This window comes from Passer montanus, unplaced genomic scaffold, assembly GCF_014805655.1.
Source record: "Passer montanus isolate IOZ18808 unplaced genomic scaffold, ASM1480565v1 scaffold11, whole genome shotgun sequence".
Taxonomy (NCBI): domain Eukaryota; kingdom Metazoa; phylum Chordata; class Aves; order Passeriformes; family Passeridae; genus Passer; species Passer montanus.
In genome coordinates this window covers 10,382,736-10,399,737 of record NW_024357613.1, presented here as the reverse complement: position 1 = coordinate 10,399,737, position 17,002 = coordinate 10,382,736, and the positions used below count along the sequence as shown (strand labels likewise).

Here is a 17,002-nt window from a genome sequence, read left to right as displayed (position 1 = left end):
CGGCGGGCAGGGCCCTGCCGCGCCTCTCTGCTGGAGCTGCAGGGCAGAGCCCGGCGGGGCTCCCCGGGCACGGCCCCATCCCGGGCTGCGTGTTACCGCCGTGCGAGTGCGGAGCGCAGGCCTTTTCCCTGCACATGTGTATATATGCACGTGCCTTTTCCCTGCGTATGTGTTTGTATTTCTCCAGGAGGCAGGAGGTTTTACGGTCTTGGGACTAGGGCAGGCCTTGTGCTCTTCAGCGGTGCTTTCTCAGGGGAAGCCTGTGTGTAGGAAGGTGTCTGTGGAGTGGAGGGTAATGGAGCGGGTGATGTAAACACATAGTAATAAGGCATAGGAAATGAAAGTCTACCTTAACTGCTCCCGCTCCGAGGGAGTCTTGACCCACACTTTGTCAGGGCTGTCTCCTGCTTCTGCTTTTGGCTGGAGCATCCATCCCATTAATGTTTCAGTGGTAAATGTCTCAGACTGACGCTTCAGGGCAGTCCATGGTGTGTGAAATCAGTGCTGAGATGAGTGAATAGAGCTGCTGTGTTCCCCTGAAACAGCTGTGCTTCATTTTGATATGTTTAGCCTTCGGGCTATATATAAAAAGTTATGTTATTGTACAATACTATTAATAGTATGTAATTTTAGTAGATCTAGTAAGCTTTCCTAGATCTTCCTCTGCTAGCATGCTAGTGAATGTCTGTATCTCACAAGGAAGTCTCATAAATGTAGAGAGAGCTGGTTTACAAAGCTACCCTGAGAAAGCCACTTAAACAGTTAGCTAGGAAAAAAAAACAAGGATGAATATGGGACGTGACCTAATCTTATGGTGGCTCAGCTGTTGTTAAAAAAGCCAAGGTGAAAGTACCTCTATCAGAGCTGCTGCACTTTGTGACAGGTTGCCATTAAGGGTTGTTTTCTCCCCTCTTGTATTTTCCTGTCAGCTTTTGTAATTTGTCCAGGATTTTCAGATGTACACCAATCCAGAAATTCCAGGCAAGCAGTCACAGTACATGTTGACTGTTGCATGCAGGATGAAACTCGTATGCAGGGCTGGTTGGGTTGGTGCAATGACATTGCCCAAGGAATCTGTGTGTGCGTGGGGAGCAGACTCATATGCTGAATGTGCTGAGTTTCTGCTGTTGCTTTTTGATTTTCTGATATGGTTTGATGTAGAAAGATCTAAAGAATCTTCTGTTAGTCCAAGTACCACAAAATCTGGCTAGTATCAGCTTCATCCAGCAGTGGGGTTATTCAGAGCCCCTATTTTCTCAGGTTTTTTATAGGTTTGGATGCTCATACTGGCCCTGGCACCCCCTTATACCCAGTGAAGCATTTGATTTTCATTTCATTTCATTCTCAAAAGCCACTATTAATGCTCATTTGGTCATGCTGTGGCACAGTCATAAAGAACCGTGTTTATACCTGGACCTCACAACTTCTTACAGGAAAGTGTATAGCTTTATGTAAGCAGCTGCTGCTGTCTCAGCCGCTAGAGTGTGAAATATATTGATTATTGGAAGATGAAGAATATGGATTTCTGAGGTATTGAGAAAAATTGCAAGTCCAATGAAAACCAGACTCCTTTCAGTCTGGTTAATACTGGCTTCATACTGCTGGATGAATTGCTTCAGTTCTCTACACACTTGTAGATCAAGACAAGGAACCCCTAAAGTCAACTGAAGCCAAGGAAAAAGTGTGAATGAAAAGAAAGGGAGGTGTGAAAATCCATCACTGGATACTTGAAAGCCATCATCTTGATACTTAGTTGCAATCATGAGCATGATCTCAGGCCAAAAGCTTAACATTTTATTTCATTTTTGGGCACATATGCATCAGGAAAGGTGAACTACATCAGTACTTCTTAGAAAGATGGCCAAGTGAGTGGTTGTGCTTTAGAGGGTGGCAGTTGGTGATCTCTGGTAAATGTAACTGAATATTTGGCTGTTTGTTATGTTTCGCAGACCTCTATTGAGGGTATGTATCAAGCAAATGGCAGTTGCAGTCTTCTATTATTCAGTGGAGAGATTTTTCTGTTACCTTTGTTATATTTTGTTGATGGGTATTAAGACAGCAGAAGAGAGCATTCCAATTATAGTTGCTTGTAAGGTTCATTTCCTTTCAGAAATTGATGTGGAAATATGTATCTTAAAAATAATGAGCTCTTTGTCTGTGAAGGCAGAGTCATCATCATTATCAAAATGTCACTGCTGTGAAGATCAGGAGGGGTTTTAAGGATGTGGTAATTTTGATATTATTTTTTTTTTTCTTCTTTCCTGACTGATACAGTCTTAATTGGTTATGATTAGCTATTTTGTGGACTGGGTATTGTTTGTACAGCCCCAAAATATTTATTCAACAGATACATGAGAAAATGGAAAATAAAAGCTGCACCTGCTGTGGTTGTCTTGGAGAAAAACTACTCTTGTGTTTGGAAGAAAAATCTAAAACCTGGGAAGTCCACATTCTGGGTCTCAATAGCCTCTCTCTAACATTGGAAAGTGGTTGCATTGCCTGGAAGGTTGCTTAAAGATTGTTGGAAATGTCTTGATACCATGGCCAGATTGTGCACAAATACTCCAACCTGAGACAGCTGCTGTGGAGCTTTTTGTCACACCTGTCCTTGAGTGTACGGTTGTGTTTTTTCAAAAGAGACAACAGTAAGTCTGATACAAGATATAAACAAAATCCACCTGGACAGCTTAACAGACCTGAGGTTTAGCCCTAATATCTGCATATCCTAATGAAAATTTATCCAATGTAATATGGAATTGTACAGCTTAGAATTTGGACACATTTTCATGAATACAGACAAAGGCACAGATACATTATCCTGGCTACCCTTTGTCCATCTCCCTTAAAATTGCTCTAACAATTTTTAAAAAGGGGTGAACAAGCATTATTTTCCACTAAATTTAGAAAAAGCTAAGTGATTTCTTCTTCCAAAAGACTTTAACTTGTGTTGTTTTTTCAGTGTGTGCATTTTTTAAAAAAATGGATTAAAATGTTTCACTTGAGGTGATTGATGATTGAAACTAGAAAACAGTGGTGGTACTTATTGGGTGGTATCTGCAAATAGAATGCCTACAATAAAAAAGGTTCCCTTCTAGATTTAGCACAGGAATATGTTTCTGCCAAGTCTGACTCTATTTTATCCCTGTTAAATATTGTCCTGTAAATATGAAGTTATGTTATTTCAGTTCGTGGGAACCCTCTGTGATGAAAGAGCAGGTTCCTGGTGACAGTAGTATGGAGAACACTATGAAACACACCTGCCCCACAAGTTCATGTCCCAGCTGGGAGGCACCCCAGAGGAGCCTGCTGCTTGTTCCAGTGTAGGTACAGTGGAAATATCTCATGAGGACAAATCATTGTGCTGACATTGAGAGATTCCTGTTTCTCTGCATGGCCGAGTTGTTGCCTAATCCACTCTTCTCATGCAACTCCTTTGGCTTGTACATTAATACTTCCCTAGAGCAGGTTGCAATATTGTGTGTGTGTGTGAGATTCCACTTTGAATTTCAATGATTTCTTCAATTATGTCCTGCATTAATGGTTTACAAACTCTTGGGAAACAGCACAAGGGTGTCTTCTGCCAAATACACTGAGATAGCACCCCCAGCACGCTTCAGGTATTTTTATTGCTTCTTTTGCATTCTGAGAAGACTTTCCCATAGTATGTAAAATCTTCTAAATAGCTATTAATTCTGTCAGTGGTGGTGTTCCCTATTATTTGTGATAAAATGCATATGTTAAAAAAAAACCCTAACAAGGCCTTGCAAAATAAATGGATGAGCTGCTTTGCTAAATAGCAAACTCAGTTGTATGCAAGGAATTGTATTCACTTTGGTAAGAAGAAAAGTTCTACTGTATGAGTATTACAGAAACTCAAATGATCACATTTGTTTCTGAACCTTATTTTGTCTCCTAGTCTGGGCATGTTAGATCTCCCAGAGTTTTCCAGCAGTCTAAACCACCAAGAGAGCCTGGAAAATCAAGTAATGCAGCCACTGTGCAGTAAGGGCAAGGTAAAGGTGAGAGACTATCTAGATTCAGTCCTGTAACCAAACAAACCCATTTTCTCTGGTGCATCTATCAGCAGCTGGGCTTGGCTAAGTGGCCAGGGGGAGAAAGATAGTAAATTTAGCACAGAGAAGAAGGAGACAAATGGCTGTAGACTGGCTGATCTTGAACTGAGAGGTCTGAAAGATATGGTACATGAAATTGCTGATAGAAGATGTGTTAGACAGAGGCATAAATGTAGGTAGCAAAGGTATTTTAGAAAGATGCAAAAACAGATCCAGACATCTAAGTATCTTTTGCTGTGCTCTCAGTAGGCTTTAAAAGAAAATGTAATGGAGAGAGTAATAAAGAGCGTGGAGGTAAATGGAATGAAATGTCACACCTTTTTAATCAAAGGTCAATTATCTCGGATTAACAAAAGACCATTTTTGATATATTCAGTGATATTTTTGGGCAAGGAGAATGGGTAGAACTATTCTATCTTAAAGGTATTTGATATATTGTCTTGTGGGAAATCGTTAATTAAGCTGGACATGATAAGAATCATTAGAAGAACTGAAAGTGGGTAAAGAAAGTAGGAGAGTTGTTAGGAGACAGTAGAGACTATCAAAAGGGAAGTATTGAAATGAAGTTACTAGTAAGACCTTTTTTTCAGGATTGAATTTTGAGAGAAAGCTTCTTAGTAATTTCATTAACAGTGTTGATAAGAGAATTAGGAGTATGACAGTGATTCTGCAGACACAAGTTTAGACAGCATAGTTAATGGAGAGAAGGATAAGAAAATCAAATGGGAGAAATTAGATGACTCCAAGGATAAGAGAAATAAAGTGGCTAGTATTTAAAATATTAGAATACATGTTCATTAATTAATTTGAGAACTCATGACATCTTGTTATCCTGTGAAAGACTTACGAAGAAGAGGTGAAGAAGATTACAACTTGAATGTTTTAACTGCTTTTAGGAGGACTGTGAATTTTGTAGGTAATGCACCTAGAAAATGTGCAAGCTTATATATCCCATCTGATACATTCCAATAAAGCTATAAAAGTTTATGCAGACCTCATCTGAAAGGCTCTACTGTGTTGGTACCTGCTTTCCAAGAAAAATGAATTGAGACCTAACTAGTTGCAGAGAAAAGCTACAAAGGTGGTCAAGATAAGAGAGGATGTACCACAGAAGGGAATATAAAACAACTTGGCATGTTTAATCTTGCGAAACAAAGACAGAGAGGATATATGTTGCCTCTGTTTAAAGAGATTGGAAAGATAAAGATATTCTGGAGGTAAACAGTACTGATGGAAAGTGATATTAAAGTAAAAGGAAACTACTTTTTGCACAAGAACCCTGTTAATGCAAGCAGATTGGAGAATTGTAAATATTCCTTGCAGCTGGGGCAAGTCACTTCACTGGATGGTTACTGATAAACGAAATCATTTATTTGTCATAGCTATCTGTGAAAGCAAAGTATTGTATTAATTTCCTAAGGAGGTATCTTCAAATCATATGTTGAATAAAAATGTACTGTTAAAAGTGTAAATAATGTAATAAATTCTTATAGTGATATTTTTTTACTTGAGTATAGATTGAAATGAACTGCATGTTCTTAAGATTAAGTAAGTATTACATTGAATTGAGTGAATAAGGCGGTATTCTAAAGAAGGAAGTGAAATTGGAAGTAGGAGAAATTTTTTGGTATTTTATTTCTTGGGGTAGTAATATCATTATCTTTCATATTTTAAAGCTTCTAATTAATGATTCAGAGCATGTGAAAGGAATTGTTCCAGGTGTGATTTTTAAACAGTATTGGGAAAGGGAGTTTACAGCCTTATGTGTTTTGTACAAGACACAAAAGTGGATGGAGTATCACAAAGCATGGGAGCAGTGAACTGGAAATAAGAGGGGAAACTGTTCATAATCTTCATCACATAATGGGGATAAGACATATAGTCTGAGAGTGCGTCCACTGAGGCTCCTGGGTATGAGGAAATTACGTTCAAAGTTTTTCTTCTAGAAGATCTGTTCTGCTATTTAAATGAGAAACAGGAATAGATGCTCTTACTACCTGGTTTCACAAAAGCTAGAGCTGACAGAAACGAGGAACATATGGAGCTCTTGGTCAAATGGAGAACTTGCCTATGAGGAAAGTCTGAAACAGTTAGTCGTTTTCTCCCTGAGAAGGCTCAAGAGAATCTCATCACAAGTATTCTAGTACTTAAAGGGCTTCTCCAGAAAGGCTGGAGTCCCTCTCTTCATAAGGAAGAAAAGGTGCTGGTTTTGCTAGGTTTCATCTTGACGTAAGAGAGAATTTTTTTACAATGAGAATAACCATTGCCTAGAACAACATCCAGGTTCATAGTGAAGTTGCCTTCACTGGATGTTTTGAAGACACAACTGGACAGGGTGCTAGATAATTTAATCTAGCCTCCCTTTCCTGCACAAGTCTGGACCAGATAATCTTTCAAGGTTCCTTCCAACCTTGGCTGTACTATGTTCCTAAGGATATGCTAGCAAGCTGGAAACATCTCACAGAAGGTGCCCTGATTCTTGTGTGGTTTGCAATAACCAATGGAACAAGTGTGGGACATGGACCTGCAGCTCCAGCCTGGTTGGGTGCACAGGCATGTCCTCTGTGTGGCTCTGCTTTCTTGTTGCTTGTAGATGTGTTTGGAAATGAATGGACATGGAAGATCCAAAGATGCCACCAGATAATCATATTTCTAATTGATATGTGAGTCAGATGTTATGTGTGCTGTAAGTCAGTGTTCTGTAGTGTAAAATAAAAATCAAAAAGATCTGGTTCTTTTAAAGAGGTACTTGTTAACATGCTTTGCCATGCATCGTTAGAACAGTATTTCTTTCTAGAAGGTATCTTTAAAAATGATCAAAAAAATAATCTGTAATCAAGACAACACATTTCTATCAGTGGAAGAATAAAGCAAATAAAATTATAGGAGAAGGAAGTAAACAGTTTATATCATTGTATCACTTGTTTGATAGTGAAATACAGTCATTGTCTTCTGTTTTATATGTGATGCTCCCAGTTAAATGAGACCATAGTCAAAAGTCACAGTAAATATGGAAGTGATAAATCACCAAAATTTTTTGTGTTTCCTCGAGAAAGGAAATAACTTCTTGTTCTAGACTAGAAGGCTCTAATCCTGTTTCATAAAGGCAGCCTTCTTCAGGCCATTATTGTAGCTGTTGCTTCAACAGATCAATGTAATAGATGTGATGAGCCAGTTAACTTGCTAAAACCTAATTTTTGGCATAATCTCAGCATTTCACTGTCTAATTAATTTACCTTGATGAGACCTGGCGGCATGTGCCCTCTTGGGAATCTTAGTCTGTGTTCATTGGTCTCTTCCCATGAAGAGGAAGGAAAATGAACTTGAGTAAAAAAAATATATATACATAGATCTCATGGTTTCGTGGTGGAAAACTCAAAACTTCAAAGCTACTCTGAAATGTTAACTTCAGGACTTGCATGCTTTTTATCTGAGAGTATGTGTGAGTCTCCCAGACTGTGGGGAGTCTGGGATACATGGCTAGTGGCGTGGTAGGCCCTCCAAGTTTCGTGTGCCTGGTGGTGGCATCTTCTAGAAAATCATTTACTTGTGGGATGTGTGCCAGATCCACTGTGATGGAGACTGGGAATGTGGAGATTGAACTTGGGGAATTTGTGTGATGCCACGATTTTAGGGTGTTGGTTTATGGAGAACATGTTGAGAGGGAGGCATAATTTTTTTTTTTTTGTCTTTCTGGCAAATTAAATGCATATTTGAAGAAGAGGGGTACTGCCTTCACTGGGAAGAGAGCATGTGATTGTAAAAGAGCATTTGGGGCAGAGGCACTGTTCATGCATGTGAATTGTCCCTGACAATCAGACCTCAGTTGCTGGTGCTGCCACAACTAATGGCATCTGAGCTGACTGGTATCCTGGAATAATGTATGTATTATAGGCCAGATCACATTGTACAAATCACATATATGACATGCAACCCAAACAACAACCAACAATGCTAATATTGTCAGCATGCAAAAATAGAGAGAAAGTCTATAAACTGTAATACATTAACTTTCAGTTTAATCTCATCAAAATGTGATTCCCTGAAAGTCAGATGGTTTCAAAGTGCCTTCTTTGCTCAGTAAGGAGAGACAGGTGTCTTCAGAGGGCATTTCTTCCCAAATTACTCTCTGGAGATGTCTTTTTCTCTACTTCAAGCCCCTGTAACAAACTTCAGTTAGACTTCTAGGGCTTGGTTCAGCTTCCTGCTAATAGCCATTTAGTGGCTTTAAAGACCCCCAAGGATTCTGTGACTTCTGCATGAGGCTGGTAAATGTGATGCTCAGGTCAGCGCATCACATTTACCTGAGCTGAAGGTCCAGGAAGTATATTCTGAGGAATCTGAGATGATGTTAGATGGGAATGTATGGGCAGTTGGGCTGCTCACCCAATTTGTTATTGAAAGTAAGGTGAAGGGAATCCCACTATTGGAATCTGACCCCAGCCCAGCTAAAGCCAGTATCAATAGCTGTACGTGGATGAGTCCTCAAACTCTAGAGGTCTAAATGTCACAACCTAGCTCTGTGTGAAGAGAAAACCTGAAGACAATTTTGTCAATTTCTTGTGAATTTGTTTCTGTACTGTTCCCATCAATGGCATGTTCTCCACAGCAAGAAGACAATCAAGTTTAAACTTTGTTTATATATTGGAGGAAAATATGAAATAGCCCAACAAAATACCCAAAAGAATGCTCCATTCCCCATCTGCCCCCCGCCCCATTGGTCAACATCCGAACAACTTGGGAAAGAAAGAACTAGTTGTTCTGCTATATTAGGGACATTCAATTCAGAGATGCCTATGAGAAGTTATATTTGAAAGGGTGAAAATTGCATTTAATACAGCTCTTAAAATATGATGGCTGGGCAACTACTTCTTCTGACAACCAGCAATTACTTAATCATACAAATTTCTTTCACTATGTGAAAGAAATGGAGAAAAGCAGATGAAAATTCCCTTTGGGGATCTGAGGATTTGATAACCTTATTTCTTCAGATGTAGTCAGGAATATTACTGTCTCTAATATCTACATCAGTTGCAGAAAAGCAATAAAAAAGTCATTGCAAAGATCCTGGCATTAGTTTATTTGTGTCATAGCCTTTAACTTTATGAAGTATTTTGTGTGGGTGGAATTTGACATGCCTGATGCAATTGTTCTCTTGATTCAGTGTAACTAGAGAAATAAATTTGAAGCAAATGGAAGTCAAGTAAAGAATGCAAGCAAATGTAAAAGGAGACATTTTTCTTCCAGGAAGTTTTACAGTAGACTTCTGAAAGATTTCATCTGGAACATGGATTCTTCAAAAAGAGTAATTTGACACTGGAAGAAATCATGCATCACATACATTGCTGATGTCTGGGTCTGTTTCATTTGTCTTAGTTATAATTTTATGTTTATATGATGAGTATTTCCTGAAACTGTGCAGTGGAAGAAGGCAATACTGAAGCCATTTTTATTTCCCCACAAGGTGGTACTGTGGTACTGATTATACAGCTCTTGTTTTGGCTGTGGCTGATTTGTATCTGTACCCCCTTCTGCACATGTTTTAAAGACGGATTTTTGTTTGCAAAGAAGAAAGCTTCAGTGTTAAAATCAAATGTCATTGCACAATGTTAAAACTTTTTAATGTGCTTTTTTCCAACTTTTTTCCTCATTAAAAGTAAATTTTACTGCAAGTTGTGATTGCCAGAAAAACCTCCATTATTGTTGTTTAGATTTTTTCACCTTTTACTGCATTTAAAAAAATATTCTGTTTCAGACTACTGTTTTCTAACTAAAACAATAGCTGTTGTAAATTTGTTCAGAAATTAATCTCTTTTTGTCCCCCTTTAGTTACTCATAAGTAAAGAGGTACCTACAATTAATTACAGATGTAAAAAAATTATAAACATTAAGTATTTAGGAGAATGCAGGTTTTTTTCTCTCCTGAAAACAGAACTAACCACTGTGAAGTACAGGAACAAAACATAATTAATAGTTTTAATCCATCTCTGTGGCAGTACATGGGGTAATTCCAGTTCCTTGCAGAGGTCTGTAGGATCTACGGTGCACAGCTCTATGTATTTGCACCCCACTATGGCAATTGATAACTTTTCTATGGTCATGCCTATGACTATACTACTGTAGTTTGTAGTTTGTAGTTTATTTTAGAAGGTGGAATAAGGCTAGGGGAGACCTGAGCCCTGGCCCAGGTTTGGGGGTCTGCATGCTGCTAAATGGTCAGCACAGTCCTTGTCAGGGCTAAGGGTTCTCCAGACAGAGTTTATCAGGGTTTGGCTGTGACCTGTACTTAACATGGAAGAGAGTTCAGCTGTATTGATATGTGCTGTGCAGGGATTATTGTTCTCAGGAGCAGAGGACAGGCCTTGGTCCATTGCATTCATCAGTATCAATGTAGCCACTGGGACACAGTGAATAATCCTTATGCTCAAAGCTAAAGATGGACTCAGGTAGGTTTTTGCTCAATTTTAGAAACACAAACTGCTGTTTTTATGGCCCAGCCTTTCATCCATTGTGTTTCTCTGTGTGGCTGTTTCTATTCACCCCCTGTGCATGGAAATACCACAGGCAGCTTGATAAAGCCGTTACCCTACAGATACTGGTTGTACAAGTTATCAAGTGTCATGAACAGTCTATACTTAAAAGCAGGAAGGAACATAAAAATGGGCTCCAGTTATATAAAAAGTCATAAAAAATTAATACATATGGAGACTCACATTTAACTATTATGAAGAAAATGTTCAATAGTCTATGCCTTATTTAGTGATATCTAAGAGTTTTCTAAGAATAAGTTATTTCATTTTCTCTAGATTTTCTATATATTCTTCATTAAATAAATTGGAGAGCTGAGTGTTGCTATTCCTTTCAAACCTTCCCTTCAAACAGCATCCCACTCCAAGTTCTTGTGCTCCATGGCAGGCCAGAGACAACAACGTGGTTTAGGAAAGTGAGAGACCCCAAGCAAATCCCAAATTAAGGGGGTGCAACCATGTGGCACCATACAACCTGTCTGGAGGCAGAGTAAATGCCTTGAATCCTCAAACAGGACTTGTCAGTGTTAACAGCTTGCCCTTCATGGCCTCTAGGTCAGAGGATAGAACTGATCCTGCTAGGGTGGAAACACGGCAGGAGATATCCCTCTTTTTGGAATATGTGGCTTTCTAACACTGAGATGAGGATGTGGGAGACATGGATAAGGGGAGACAAGATAGGGGCTAAAAGAACTCAAAGGACCTTGGTCTCCTGGCAAGTAGTGCTTGCAAAACAGATCTGTGGCATCTGTTACCAGTATTAAGGTAATGTTATGGTGCCAGAGGTAACATGAGAGCAGGATAGGAAGAGGTACACAAAACACATCTGCTCAGACATTCTGCACAAATGGGTACCCTTCTTTAGGCATCAGATCCCAAGCAAAGAATTTCTCTATGATTGTATCTTCTAAAGGCGTGAAGTTATGGTCTATTAAATGTCTGCACACACTACTTGGAAAATGACCTATCAGTATTTTCAGCTTTTGGGTCTGCTTGTGAACAATCTCCATGTATTATTGTTCATAAAGGCTTCTTTTTCCTACTATTTTCCCTTATCACGAAGAAATTCCCTGACTTCTGGGACTTTCCTCCAAATGTGAATGCAGGATAACACTTTCTATGAGCTTTTTTTAGATTTTCATTTTTTTTCTTGATGGAGATAATAATATTAGTTCTTCATGAGAGAAAAATATATCCAGTGTCCTAACAAAAGTGTTCTGGACCTGGTAGCAATGTCTCAAATGTGCTTGAATGAGATCTAACAAGAATAAGCATGTGTCTTAGCCAGGCTCTTGAGACTACAGGATGGGAAAAATACGCTCAAAGGAATCGCAGTGAAGTGGTTCGCCAGTAGTACATAGATAGGATTGCTGGTAGGGATATTAAATAACATGGGTATGGTTCTTGTTTCCAGGACTTAGAGTTCATAAAGAACAGGTGAAAAGAGATTAAATGCTTCTCCAACATCATTTTTCTATGTCAGAATTTACTGTCAGTGCCACAAGTCATCTTTGCAGGGGGAAAAGTGAGCTACATAGCTACAAGCAGGGAAGGGAGGCGTGCCTATGCCCTATAATCTGAGAATCTTGTTTCCCATGACACTAGATCCCAGTAACAGTATTTCTTTGTTACAGAAATACACTTCAGAGGTTGAATCAAAGCCATACAAAACAATTCTAAGAATCCTACTTCTGAAAGCAGAGGAATATCACACAACGTGTAGCAGATGTTGAAAATATTTGCCCTCTGGCTTCCAGTTTTGGTTTCTGTTCCTAAATGGTCCTTTTCTGAAGCCTAAGAAAACTATTAAGCTGGACTCACACCTGCACAAGCCAGACTCAACTCACATGCACTCTGTAACATCTGCAGACTCTGATGTAAAGCAGCCAGAAACCCCATGTTTTATGAGTCATTTTGGGCTTTAGAGAACCTCTACTAAAGCACAGCTTACCTATTAAGGAAAGAAATTGAAGGGTTGCCAATTGGAGATGACCACTGAAGGGGACAGCAGGATCCAGATGAAATCTTTTAATAATATACTTAAGAGGGAATAGAACCAATTAAATGACCTTTGGAAAGTCTCTTGTAATTTGTCATTGCTTTAACCAAGTCTATAGGATGCTCCAGGGTGAAGTAGCTGACCTTCAAAGCTTGGTAGTCCTTGTACTTTTCTCTTCTGCTTTTATCATTTTTTGGAAGAATTCAAACATTTATCTAGTCACCCATTGAAGAATGGATTTTGGTTTATCTAATAAATGATAGAAATTGCTGGTCTGTTCTATCTGGAAATGGAAAAGACCTCAGATAAAAGCCTTTCTTTATTAAGGAGCCAAAGACATTTTAGATCTCATTTGGCCTTCATGCCCTACTCATTCCTCGTTGTTTTATCTAGTGGTGCTTTGCTGATACAGTTATTATCCTTCTCAGCTACTCTAAACATATAATATTAATTCTGTGCTGTCTTTCTACCTCCAGCCCTTTTAACAGTTGGCTCTTTAAAACCCTATAAGGCTAATTACCCTATGGTCACTCTGTGTGTTTCTCACCTGAGCAGACATACTCTGGTTCCCTCTAAATCCACTTGCTCTATTTATTCCCTTGCCTTCTTTTTTTGTTCTTGTTACTCTTTAGAATTTGGATCCTTTTTCCAACATCAGGAAAATATTTTCGTCCTCATCTTCGAGTATTTTTTTTTCTATTCTTCAGGAAGCACAATAATCCCAGAAAGAGGTGAATAGACATGGAGTTGAATTGCTCCTGTGAGGTGGGCTCAAGACCTAGGTTGAAATATTTCAGTGAATGTCCATTTTGACATAACAGACTGTTTTCAGCATCATGTAAAATGGTTGTCCTAGATTATTTTAATGATAATAATCACTGGTTTTAAAATCTGTGGGTTCTTCTTTAAACACTCAACTCACCACTTCAAACAGTTCTCTCTCTTCATTAGTAATCCCCTCACATGCTCTTTGTTACAGTGTTGTTTCATCTTGTGTTTGTTTGTCCTAACTAATTTAGATATTAAGTCCTTGGTGACTGACAATGTGTCTATCTATGCAAAGCACACTTAAATAAATAAATTTAATAATAATTAATAATAAATATGCCAGCTGAAAGCTGTGCATCTGAGCTAGCAAGGACGACACTGACATTGATGAATTTGTTTTCAGGAACAATGCTTGCTGTTCCCCTGCCTTGGCTGCTGGGGAAGAGCTGTTAATGGCTATTGTGCTCTGATGGCTGCCAGGTCCCTCTCTTACAGTCCTCCCCACCAGAGAGTCACTCTGCCTTGCCCCTCATCACTGGACAATTTGAAATCCAGTCTTTGGAGCTAACACTCTCTTAAAGGTAATTGAAAAATAAGAGGAAAGCATGGAATCTGTTTTGGGGGAGATGATCCTTGAAAGTTTCCCAAAATCCCTGTGCACAACTAGTTCCAGTATTTCCCTTACTGACAGTAAAATTTTTGCACCTTGTTCTCTGTGTGGAAAATTGTTTTTTCTCTTTCTCTCTCTTTCCTCCCTTCTCCAGTTTCTTATGTGCAAAAGGTTTGCAAAGCAAGTTAGCACTTTTGTGAAACAGGCTCTGTAAACTCTTGGACTGAATCATTAAAACTGGCAGGAACGAATTCTTGTGGTGTATGCTAACAGTTGTCTAAGCTCGAACACGATTTAATCTGTTATTCCTGGTAGGCACTACCTTGTAGGAAAATAATATTTTTACAGATACAATCTTTCAGCTAGTAATAAACCTCAGGAGTGGTCTGGTGGAGAAGAGGGACAAGTGAGTCTTTCCTAAGCAGAAGTAAATTGGGGAAAATCTGTCCTTCGTGTGTCTGCTTGAGAAATTGTGACTTCTGATAGAAACAAGTTATTCACAGTATATATTGCCATTTTATTTCACTGTACATACAAAAGATTATTTGCATGTACTTTCTCTGGTCTGTTCCAGAACTCTAACTGCAATAAGCCAGGAAAAGAGTAGCTGAATAATAAGTAGTGAAGAAGAATTACTGTAATTTCTATGATTATTAATCCATCTGAAATGATAATTTTTGTCAGAGATGGCAACATCTAGAATGTGTTCACTGTGGTAGCAGTTTTACTGTCATCAAAATCTTGAAGTATTTACTGTCACAAATAACATTTGTTCTCCCCTGGGAAAGAGGGATGAATGTTCATGAGATTTGTTTTTTGTAGAATCTTTATATTTTTAAGTATGTATAAAATACACTTTGGAGGAAGTTGTGGGATGCTTGGTGGAATTCAGGAGCTGCAAATTGGACCACAAAGCAGTTATTTTTCAGGCAAATAACTTTTCTTCTTACTCCATAAGGCTTCATTGTGACAGAACTTTGTGAGGTCCCGGGAGTACTTTGAATATAAACACTGCAATCTTGAGCTTAATTCAATATTTTGTGGAGTCAGTGGAGAAAGTAATATAATTTGTTCACTGTAATCAGCTAGTAGGTATCTCTGAAGGTCTGATTACTTCATGTTCAAATAAAATGCACTGGTACAATTCAGATGGGAGTTGATGATGGCATATATAACTAATCTGGACTTGCTTAGGATGGAGTTTTTAAACCAATCAGAGATAAAAGAAAGCATTATCGATGGATATGGCTCCTTGGGAGCTTGGTGTGAGTGAGAAATCCAAGCCTAAATGAAATACTGTGGGCATGCAGTGTCAAAGAAAGGTTATTGCATTGTAACTAAAACTTTTTGAAGTCTGCTGCAGAGCCTCCAATATAATCCTCCATGTCTCACAGGCTTCAGGTTGTCCAGTCACTTTTCAAATACAAATTAGCTTTGGCTTCTGCGGGTGAGAGGCCAGTATATTTGCCTTCCCCCATTCCCCAGCATTTCCCATAACAATAACAGAGGTATGGCCACTTGTGGCATCTTTCCCACTTTACAGTGGTGTGTGATCCATTAGCAGTTTGGGCTTGCTGTCAGTGGGCTCAGCCACCACAAGGTGCAGCCATGATTTGTGCAAGAGTGGTGGATAGCAAAGGCTGCACTGTGCTGTGTATCGCTGCTGGTGTGTATGGTCTGGTCCAACCATTTTGTGACTGCACATAGATGCTAACAAAGTCTTGAGAGTTATTTCCTGCAGAGCCCTGGCTTTTAAGAATTCTGTTGCAGGATAAGCATTTTCCTCATTGGTACTTTTTAGGTCCTTCTAACCCTGAATAAGCAACATTTTAGCCTGTTCCTCATGACTTTTTATTCTAGGCAGGACAGCAATACCTGTCAGACCTTTTAACAGGTTAAATTTGGAGTTTATCCCAGGTTCTCATATGCACTATATTGCACCTGAGCTTTATGTGAAGCAGAGAAATACTATGTAATGGTCTTCTAATTTTGTTCCTTTTGACAGCTAAATACAGAGTCATTGTGAATAAGACTCATCTGCCCAAGCACAGCTGTCTGTAACTGAGCTAATTGTCTTTCTTCATTAATTAATGAAGAAAACTAGGCACTTCTGGGATGCAATTTGTTTCATACCAGAGGAGACATTACAAAAAATACAAGAGGTCTTATGACTTGCTAGTTTCAAAAATTGTGACCTAATTAGATCACTATAATTAGTTCAGGCCATGGGAAAGACTGTTAAGGCTTAAGGGACAACAGATAATTTATAGCTTTACTTGTTAAGAGGAATTCTGGTAATCAATATATCCATGTTTTCAAATGCTTTAAAGGAATTGTCTTTCTCGTAATTTCTGTCCTTTTTTTTTTTCCTAGAAAAAAAAAATCAGTGACAGGATTCCTTTCTTTCCAATTCAAATGTAACTTTCATCCATACTTTGAAAAGGCAATTCTACCCAGGGATCCCTCTGAATGAACGAGCTGAAACTGACAGGTGTGTGTGACTCAGGCAAATGCAATGGGCTCAAGACAGGACTGACTGGATGCTATTTTATGAGTGTATACAGAAGGTCAGAATAAATGATTCCGTAGTCCCTTCTAGCCTTAAAATCTATTAAAAAACCTGAACAAGGTCAATAAAAATATAATAGTGTTTTACAGAAATTAATTTAAAACCCTGAAGAATTAATAGTCATTAATGGCCTTTTTACGGTGTTTTCACTATATATTTCTAGTGCAACAAATCCTACAGAGAGGGTTTTTTTCTTTTTAAATTGATAATGTGATGGGAAAAAAAGTCCTCATTTGAATGGTGAGCCCTGGCATAACAAAAAAGCTTGTTTCCTAGTGTGGATGCCTCTTGCGCATTTGCAAGTAGGAAGAACAGTAATTTAGAAATGAGAGGGGGATCTCATTTTGTTGTGAATTTTCAAAGCATCACTCTGTGTATCATTTAGACAACCTTTGGCTCTGACTGCTGAGTACAAATGCATCAGCCAGTGTGTGTGGGCAGTGTGAGTCTTTCAAT

General features: G+C 38.7%; 1 long non-coding RNA gene across 1 annotated transcript in view; it reads left to right on the top strand.

The window, feature by feature from the left end:
• Positions 1–17,002, top strand: part of LOC120512433 — a 52,594-nt gene that overhangs the window by 1,850 nt on the left and 33,742 nt on the right. The gene's annotated exons all lie outside the window — the stretch shown is intronic.